Here is a 10,656-nt window from a genome sequence, read left to right as displayed (position 1 = left end):
GCAGAAGATAAAGTAAACTATATTAATACTAAGCAGTATCTAATGTTAGCTCTAATTTTCTTGAGACTTTTGATAGCCTATTTCTGGTTTGTCCTTCCTAAAGCTTCTGGCAAAGACTATCTTTTCAAAAAACAACGGCGGCTCTCGTCACAAAGGTGACACAACTACAAGCCAAGATTGATGGTACAACAACCATGCAATAAGGAGCCACACCCCAGTCGCATGTTCCTCCTCTTCCTAGCAATATCTCAGTGCATGTTCCTACTCAAATTCCCCTTGCTGCTCCCAAGAGATTCTCAGGAGATTCCTCTAAGGTACAGATCTTCCTTACTCAAGTGGAGCTGCATTTCACACGTCGTCCGGCCGCTTTCCCAGACCCACAGTCTAGGATAGCCTTCCTTATCTCGTACCTAACTGGTGATGCTGCTACATGGGCAGTTCCATTAGTACACCAGGACAGTCGGCTATTATATAATTGGTGTCTGTTCATAAACGAGTTCGAAAAAGTGTTTGATCGACGGGCTGTTACCTTGTCAGCAGATAAAGAACTTTTAGAGCTACGACAAGGCAATAAAGATCTCATCTCCTACCTGTCTCACTTTCATCGCTTGGTGGTAGAAACATCTTGGCCTGAGGAGAAACGAGCCGCACTCTTATCAGGGGCTTAAAGAGGAATTAAAAGACATCCTAGCACAAATCGATCCTAAACCAAAGACTTGCAATGATTTGATAGACCTCACATTGAGACTAGACCATAGGCTTACTGAAAGAAGAGGGGACAAAAAAAACACCCTGAGCGTAGCTATTGGCGTTCTGAGCGATGTCGAAACCCATTATCCTCTACATCTTCCTCAGAAAATGCTGGTGAAGCTATGGAGATAGGAACCCTTCATCAACCCTTAACCAAGGAGGAAAAATAACTTTGTCGCCGTAAGGGACAATGGTGGTCATTACAACCCTGGCGGACGGTGTTAAAGCTGCGGAAATACCGCAAACAGGCCGGCATACAAAAAAAGGGAATTATGACCCTGGCGGAAACCGCCAACAAAGACAGCCACTTTAACACTCCGACCGCCACGGCGGTACAGACAAGCAGCGCGGTGGTTACCGCCAACAGACAGGCGGGAGACAATGTACCGCCCACACTATTACAACCCGCCAATCCTCCACCTTTTCCGGGGCGGATTCACCGTGGATAAAAACACGGCGGAAACAGCTTTTGCTATGGGAAAACGCTCACCTGAACATATCCCACGAGGAATCCATGGAGCCAGAATTACAAATACTCCCTGCCCTTGTCTTTCTGCTCCTCTACGAACAACAGCTATGTAGGCGCAGAAGACACCGGTGAGTACTGCACCTACGACACGGGGGAGGGGGGAGGCAAATGTTAGGGGGACACCCACCAAACACCCCCACCCCCACCCTCACATATCACAACATACACACCAATGCATTCACAAAAATAACAGTAACAACCCATAATCCCCCCGGAAGAATGAAAACACAATGCGAAATTCGGTCAAACATTATAATGTGCCACTATACATGTCATACAAAAATATACAGATATATATTAGAAAATCACTCATAATTATATACAATACAAGAAGTAGTGCAGATATGTACACAACAATGTCCATGCACCAACAGTCCAAAAATGCATGGGCGAGGCCCACAAACGACACCTGACCACAATTGGAGAGAACACTGCCGGGGCATCAGATAGACATACTACAGGCACCTCAGGGGGAAGGGGGGGCACCTCAGCCAGATGAATGCGAATGCAGATTTATGACGGGGCTCCATGCCCATTGATGTATCCTGGGGAGTGCAAAGCCACAGTCTCTCAAGTCTATACAGTGGGTGGTTTGCCCACTGTGCCATCCTGGGGAGTGCAAAGCCACAGTCTCTCAAGTCTATACAGTGGGTGGGTTGCCCGCTGTGCCATCCTGGGGAGTGCAAAGCCACAGTCTCTCAAGTCTATTCAGTGGGTGGTTTGCCCACTGTGCCATCCTGGGGAGTGCAAAGCCACAGTCTCTCAAGTCTATACAGTGGGTGGTTTGCCCGCTGTGCCATCCTGGGGAGTGCAAAGCCACAGTCTCTCAAGTCTATACAGTGGGTGGGTTGCCCGCTGTGCCATCCTGGGGAGTGCAAAGCCACAGTCTCTCAAGTCTATTCAGTGGGTGGTTTGCCCACTGTGCCATCCTGGGGAGTGCAAAGCCACAGTCTCTCAAGTCTATACAGTGGGTGGCTTGCCCACTAGGCCATCCTGGGGAGTGCAAAGCTACAGTCTCTCAAGTAGATGCAGTTCTCTACTGGTACTGGGTGGGACTGGTGCCCATACTGGATGAGTCTCCATGTGAAAGTTCATGTCCTGTCACTGTCCCAGCTGTACATGGGATAAGGATGCCTGATGTGGTGGGCCATTCATTCCTACACGGTGCTTGCCCTGTTCAGCGGTCTTCACCATGGCGGTCTTTGCCCTGTTCAGCGGTGCTTTGCCATGGCGGTCTTTGCCCTGTTCAGCGGTGCTTTGCAATGGCGGTCTTTGCCCTGTTCAGCGGTGCTTTGCCATGGCGGTTCTGGACTGTTCAGTGCTGCTTTGCCATGGCGGTCTTTGCCCTGTTCAGCGGTGCTTTGCCATGGCGGTTCTGGACTGTTCAGCGGTGCTTTGCTATGGCGGTCTTTGCCCTGTTCAATAGTGCTTTGCCATGGCGGTCTTTGCCCTGTTCAGCGGTGCTTTGCCATGGCGGTTCTGGACTGTTCAGCGGTGCTTTGCCATGGCGGTCTTTCTCCTGTTCAGCGGTGTTTTGCCATGGCGGTTCTGGACTGTTCAGCGGTGCTTTGCCATGGCGGACTTTGCCCTATTCAGCGGTGCTTTGCCATGGTGTTCTTTTCCCTTTTCAGCAGTGCTTTGCCATGGCGGTTCTGGACTGTTCAGCGGTGCTTTGCCATGGCGGTCTTTGCCCTGTTCAGCGGTGCTTTGCCATGGCGGTCTTTGCCCTGTTCAGCGGTGCTTTGCCATGGCGGTTCTGGACTGTTCAGCGGTGCTTTGCCATGGTGGTCTTTGCCCTGTTCAGCGGTGCTTTGCCATGGTGGTCTTTGCCCTGTTCAGTGGTGCTTTGCCATGGCGGTTCTGGACTGTTCAGCGGTGCTTTGCCTTGGCGGTCTTTGCCCTGTTCAGTGGTGCTTTGCCATGGCGGTCTTTGCCCTGTTCAGCGGTGCTTTTCCATGGCGGTTCTGGACTGTTCAGCGGTGCTTTGCCATGGCGGTCGTTGCCCTGTTCAGCGGTGCTTTGCCATGGCGGTCTTTGCGCTGTTCAGCGGTGCTTTGCCATGGCGGTTCTGGACTGTTCAGCGCTGCTTTGCCATGACGGTCTTTGCCCTGTTCAGCGGTGCTTTGCCATGGCGGTTCTGGACTGTTCAGCGGTGCTTTGCCATGGCGGTTCTGGTACGGACATTGGTGTGTGGCATGACGTTCCCTACACTGGGCATTGGTGTGTGGCATGACGATCTCTACACTGGGCATTGGTGTGTGGCATGACGTTCCATCATTGCCCAGCGGGCTGTGGCAGCCGGGGCCCTCCTGGGCTGTGACTCTGGCGGTGGATTCCGGACCAGTGACGATACTTGGGCCCTCCTGGGCTGTGACTCTGGTGGTGGACTCAGGACCAGTGACGATACTTGGGCCCTCCTGGGCTGTGACTCTGGCGGTGGTCTCTGGACCAGTGAAGATACTTGGGCCCTCCTGGGCTGTGACTCTGGCGGTGGACTCAGGACCAGTGACGATACTTGGGCCCTCCTGGGCTGTGACTCTGGCGGTGGTCTCTGGACCAGTGACGATACTTGGGCCCTCCTGGGCTGTGACTCTGGCGGTGGACTCAGGACCAAAGACGATACTTGGGCCCTCCTGGGCTATGACTATGGTGGTGGACTCAGGACCAGTGACGATACTTGGGCCCTCCTGGGCTGTGACTCTGGCGGTGGACTCTGGACCAGTGACTACGGTGCTGGCGGTTGTGTCTGGACCGCCGGAAATGATGGCGCACTTCTCCGCCGTGACACTCACAACAGGCTGGCAAGACTTCCTCTGGACCTTCCCCACCTTTAGTGGAGTCACAGCTGACTCTCCAATCCCCTTCGAACCCAGGTCAGTTGTTGTCCCACCAGGAGTCTTAACACGGTCCCGTCGTCCACTTTCCAATTTTAGAGCCTTTACAGGGGGTGGGCTGCCAGTGCCTTGGCTCCGGGTCCTACTGCCTGCCCTAGTGGCCGGTGAACTCCACAATCCCTGAACACGCACCACTGGTATTGGAGGCTTTTTGGCTGAGGCGCTACGACGGGACTGATGAATTGGAGGGGGGGGTGGGGGCAAAAAGGTCAATTTTACACAGGGACAGTTTCTGACGAACACTGGGATGGGTAGCTGGAGGGGGTCTGGGAGTGGAGGAAGAAGAGGTGGTTGTAGGAGGTGTTACCTTAGCTGTTTTGGGTGCAGGTGCAGGTACAGGAGGTTGTCGTGAGGTGGATGGATGTTGGGTGAGTGATTGCCGGCGTTTGTGTACTTTGGGAGGGGGCGTCACAGACACACTGGGAGAGGACACAGGGGACGTGTAAATGGCAGTGGAGGTGGTGAGTGCAGGTGAGTGGCTCGTGGTGCTGGGTGTCCTGGTGAGATTCCTGGTGCCTGTAGATGTGGTGCATGCAGGTGTGTGTGTAGACGAGACTGGGAGGGAGGAGGGAGAAGAGGAGGAGGGGGAGACAGTGGATGTTGCTGTGTCTGTATGGGTGTGATGCTTGTGTGAGTGCCTGTGGGATGTGTGGTGCCTATGTTTGCTTGAGCTACTTTTGGGTGTTGACTTGTGTGCATGCTGGTCTGTAGGTGTGCTTGGGATGGGCTGGGGTACAGGGGATTGGGTCTGGGTGGAGGAAGTTGGAGGGGGGAGGCTCGACACAGGGACAATGGCTGCCATCAGTGCTGAGGCCAGAGATTGCAGGGTTCGCTGAAGGACAGCCTGACCAGAATGAATGCCCTCCAGGAATGCATTACCGTGTTGTAACTCTCGTTCTACACCCTGGATGGCATTCACAATGGTAAACTGCCCAACAGTGAGTGACCTGAGGAGGTCAATGGCCTCCTCACTGAGGGCAGCAGGGGTGACTGGGGCAGGGGCTGAGGGGCCTGGGGCGAAGGTGATGCCCACCCTCCTGGGTGAGCGGGCACGGGGCGAACGCTGAGGGGCTGCTGGGAGGGTGGTGCTGGTAGGGGAGGTGGCGGCTGTACCTGTAGAAGTGGGGCGCACAGATGGTGCCGCCGCCACAGGGGAGCTCCCATTGGCGGACGAGTCCGTGTTGCTGGTTGGTGATCCGGTGGCCGACGTGAAGCTCCCCTCGCCCTCCGTCCCACTGGTGCATTCAGAGTCCGTGGTGTGGCCCTCCATGGCCATGTGGGATGCAGCTCCCTCGTGCTCCGGTGCCACTGTACCTCCGCCTGTTGATGCTGATGTACAAAAGGACAGGGAGAGCAGGAAAAGGGGGGGAGACAGATGAACGAGAGTTTTAGTGCATGGTATTCCGCTACCGTTGGCGGACAAGACAGACGCAGCAGCCCCCTGCATTACACCGTGCTCCTGCACTCTGCACACGCAATTTGTGGGTTATGGCCTACACGGCAATGGTGGACATCTGCGCACATGGATGCCACAGGGGCAAATATACCTCGACTTGGCACTCTGCTGAGGTGGGGTTGAGTGCCACATGGCCTACATTACGGAGGGGTCTTGCCTACCTAACTCGCCCTGGCCTAGGGACACCCACAGCCCACCTCCCCCACCCAGACACCTCCACTGCACGCAAAGTCCGCAGAATGAGGTTGTACTCACCCCCTTGTGTCTGCTGTGATGTCCTCAAGCACCCATCCAACTCCGGGTAGGCCACCGCCAGGATCCGGAACATCAGGGGGGTCATGGTGCGACGGGCACCCCTCCCACGTTGGGAGGCCATCACCAGCTGAGCCTCCGCCGTCCTCTTGCTGCAGCGGCGAATGTCCTCCCATCTCTTCTGGTAGTGGGTGCCCTGTCTGTGGTGGGCCCCCAGGGTCCGGACCTCCTTGGCGATGGCACGCCAGATGTCCCTCTTCTGGTGGGCGCTGACCTACATGACATGCACAAGGGAAGAGGAACAGTCATTACCAACTGCACCGTCAATGTGAGTGGCCCCCTCCCTACTCTGGCCATGTGGCCCATTCATTCCCATGCATTAATGTTCAATCAACTCTGCCCACTTCCCTCTTCCACCCAGCCCTCTCCACCCAGGCCTAGCCCATACAACGTGCTCCCTGTGTACTAACCTGTTGGTCTGTAGGACCGTAGAGTAGCGTGTACTGGGGGAGGACCCCATCCACAAGTTTCTCCAACTCCTCCGATGTAAAGGCAGGGGCCCTTTCCCCAGACGCAGCAGCCATCGTCGCTTCCGGACCGAGGTCACAGCAGCACTAGCAGTGTAGGTCCTCTCCTGTCAAAGGTCAGGTATCTAGTGAGTGAACAGATAGAAAATGGCGGTGATGTCCACGGCGGTGACGTCCGCGGCGGTGCGCATCATCACCGCCGGCGCACCTGTTCATTGGCTCCTGGGACCCATAGGGTCCACTGTTAACCAATGCAGCATTGCGCCGCGGTCTACGACCGCCTACCGCGACGGTGTGCAACGCCAGCGCAGTTACCCCACAATCCCATTGTCCCAGTTTAGAGGTCAGGCAGCCGCCATTTCAGGGGCCCACATGGCTTAATTTACCTCTGCGTCACACATAGCTAGGCCTACACTCAACACACATACAGGAAGGGTTTTGTGAGTGGTGTAGTCTTGTGTGTAACTGTGGGTACATACCTGGAGGAATAGTGACTGGTTCTTCGCTGTTGTCCTTCGTAGGCACCGTCAGCTGGGACATAGGAGAAGATGGCGGAATCCTCTGGTGTACCGACCGCTGGTGGACCTGTTGACAATGGAAGAAAGACATATCATCGTCACCTACCAGTTTGACCGTGCCACTATCCAGGAACTATGTACCCAGTTGGAGCCAGACCTGATGTCACCGATCCGCCATCCGACTGGAATCCCCCATGATGTGCAGGTGCTGTGAGTGCTCCTTTCCTTGCAAGTGGGTCTTTTCAGACAACAGTGGCCATGTCATCAGGGATGTCCCAGCCTATGTTTTCCAACGTGCTGTCCAGAGTGTTGTCTGCCCTGCTGAAACACGTAAGGAGATACATCATTTTCCCTCAGGTGGAGGATTTGCCTACAGTGAAAGGTGACTTCTATGCCCTTGGACATATCCCGAACGTCATACGTGCAATTGATGGGACCCATGTAGCTCTGGTCCCCCCCCACAGGAGTGAATAGGTGTACAGGAACAGGAAGAGTTATCATTCCATGAATGTCCAGATGGTCTGTTTGGCAGACCAGTACATCTCGCAGGTAAATGCTATGTTCCCTGGCTCAGTGCATGACGCCTACATCCTGCGGAATACTAGCATCCCTGATATGATGGGTCAACTCCAGAGGCACCGTGTATGGCTATTGGGGGACTCTGGTTACCCCAACCTTTCATGGCTATTGACCCCAGTGAGGAATCCCAGGACCAGGGCAGAGGAACGGTACAATGATGCCCATGGGCAGACTAGGAGGGTGATCGAACGCACCTTCGGCCTCCTGAAAGCCAGTTCAGGTGCCTCCATATGACAGGTGGTTCCCTATTCTACTCACCGAAGAAGGTGTGCGACATCATCATCGCTTGCTCCATGCTCCATAATTAGGCTTTGTGACGCCAGGTGCCTTTTCTGCAGGAGGATGATCCAGATGACGGTGTTGTAGCAGCTGTGGAGTCTGTGGAGCCTGTGGACAGTGATGAGGATGAAGCTGAGGAAGAAGAAAACAACAACAGGGAGTCAGTCATACAGCAATATTTCCAGTGACACACAGGTGAGAACATTTTCTGGTTTGACATTACATTACCTGTCACACGTCTACCTCTATCCTGTTTGTCTATTTCAATCACTATTTGTTAACTGAGTTGTACCCTTCCATTACGGTTTCACAGGTTTGGTAACCTACGTGTCAACTGCTTGCATCCTTCAAGGGCTTGTGATGTGTGACATAGGTATGTTAGCCTTACAATGGTACAGCCATTATGACACTGTTATTGATAATACAAAGTACAAAATCATAGACTGACTCCAGATTGTTTTGTGTTTCAAGGGTGTTTATTTAAGTGCTCAAAAAATGAAGGGGGGTTGTAAATTGGTGATGGGTGATGGTGGAGGAATGTCCATGGCAGAGTCCAGTCTAATAGTCTCACAGGTGCACTGCCCATCTGGGCATAGGAAGTGGAGCTGGGGCAGTTCGAATATGGACAGGGTAACAAAGTGGGACAGTGGGAGGACAATCAGGGTGGGCTTATTTCCTGGCGGGGGTCTTGCCATCTTGCTCTGTCCTGTTCCTGGATCTCAGGGACCGCTTGCGTGGTGGTTGTCCGTCTGCAGGGGGTGGGGTGCTGGTGTGGTGGTCCTGTGGCGGGGCGTCCTGTCCACTAGCGCCGGCGGAGGTGGTGGGCAGTTCATCGTCCTGGCTAGTGTCAGGGGCCCCTTGGAGTGCCACTGTGTCCCTCAAGGTCTGCTGTATGTCCTTCAGCACCCCTACGATGGTGCCCAGGGCGGAGCTGATGGTTCTGAGCTCCTCCCTGAACCCCAAATACTGCTCCTCCTGCAGCCGCAGGGTCTCCTGCAACTTGTCCAGGACTGTCGCCATCGTCTCTTGGGAGTGGTGGTACGCTACCATGATGGAGGAGAGGGCCTTGTGGAGAGTTGGTTCCCTTGGCCTGTCCTCCCTCTGTCGCACAGCAGCCCTCCCAGTTCCCCTATGTTCCTGTGCCTCCGTCCCCTGGACCGTGTGCCCACTACCACTGCCCCCAGGTCCCTGTTGTTGTTGGGAGGGTGGGTTACCCTGTGCTGGTGTTACCAGAGGGTGGAAGGTCGGTGTTGGGCTGTGCCTGTGCAAGGGGAACCGACTGTCCTGAGGCCCACGATGGTCCGGGCTGGTCATCAAGATCCAGCAGGGCAGAGATGCTCTCGTCACTGTGGGCCTCTTCTGGGGGTGGAGTGGTGTTGTCTGGACCCTCTGGTGTGGTGACGGTCCTTCGGGTTCCTGCAGGGGCATAAGAGCATGATTATTGCATGTGTGTGGGTAATGGTGTGCAATGGGTGCCTGTGCGTGAACCCCAGTGCAAGCATTCCTGTGTGGGCGCTTGTGTGATGATGGTTGGGGGGGTGTTCTGGGTATGTGCAGTGAGCATGCTTTGGTGAGGGGTGACCATGCTTAGTTGTGTCATGCAGGGCTTGGTGTTGGGATGGGTGGTTTGTGTTATGGGTACATTAGTGATGAGTTGAAGTGATAGGGGAGGGGGTGAGGGTGTGTGATAGCATGCAGGTAGGGTGGGGGATCTGATAGTTAAGATTTGACTTACCAGTGTCCCATCCTCCACCGACTCCTCCGAGGCCCTCAGGATGCAGGATGGTCAAGACTTGCTCCTCCCATGTTGTTAGTTGTGGAGGAGGAGGTGGGGGTCCGCCGCCAATCCGCTGTACCGCGATGTTGTGTCTGGAGACCGTGGAACGCACCTTCCCCCGTAGGTCGTTCCACCTCTTCCTGATGTCCTCCCGATTTCTTGGGTGCTGTCCACTGCGTTGACCCTGTCGACTATTCTGCGCCATAACTTCATCTTCCTGGCTATTGATGTGTGCTGTACCTGTGAGCCAAATAGCTGTGGCTCTACCCGTACGATTTCCTCCACCATGACCCTGAGCTCCTCCTCGGAGAAGCGGGGGTGTCTGTGCCACGGGGTGGTGTGGGTGATGTGTGGAGTGGTGTATGTGTTGATGAGTGTGGTGAGTGTAGTGGTGTGTGGTGTTTTGTGCATGGATGTTGTGTGGGTGATGGTGTTGTGTGCCTCTTTGTGATGGGGTTGTCAATTGCTGTGCTGTCTCTCTGGCCTTCTTTCACAATTTGTGGTCGTAGGGGTTTGTGGGTGATGTGGGTGTGTGTTTTATATTGGATTGGGTGTGTGGGAGTGTTGTTTGTATGTGTGTCAGGTGTGTATATTTCAAATTGTCCAATGTGGCGGTGTTTTGTTGATGTGTGTGTATTTTGACCGCGGCGGTGTGTACCGCCAATGGAATACCGCGGTTGAAAGACCGCCGCGTGGATTCGTGGGTCATAATAGCATGGGCGTGTTTCTGTTGGCGTGGAGGTGGAGGATTTGTTTCCGCATGTTTATCTCTGACCTTTGGTGTGGCGGTGTTGTGTGGGTGTCTGAATTTCAGCGGATTCCGAGATGTGTGTCATAATAGCTGTGGCGGTCTACCGCGGTGGTGTTTTGGCGGTCTTCTGCACGGCGGTAAGCGACTTTTACCGCCAATGTTGTAATGACCCCCAATGTGTCTACTATGGAAAAAAGGGACACTTTGTAACGGATTGTCTAGCCAAGCCAAAAAACAAAGTGGATACTAATACCATCCCAAAGAAACAAGTAGCCATGCTTGAAAATTCTGAGGAAAACTAGAAGGCCCAAGAAACAAGGAAGGGGACCTCTTGGGTACCTTAA

This window comes from Pleurodeles waltl, chromosome 5, assembly GCF_031143425.1.
Source record: "Pleurodeles waltl isolate 20211129_DDA chromosome 5, aPleWal1.hap1.20221129, whole genome shotgun sequence".
In the NCBI taxonomy this organism is placed as follows: domain Eukaryota; kingdom Metazoa; phylum Chordata; class Amphibia; order Caudata; family Salamandridae; genus Pleurodeles; species Pleurodeles waltl.
The sequence above is the reverse complement of the archived record's forward strand: the minus strand, read 5'-3'. Positions refer to the sequence as shown.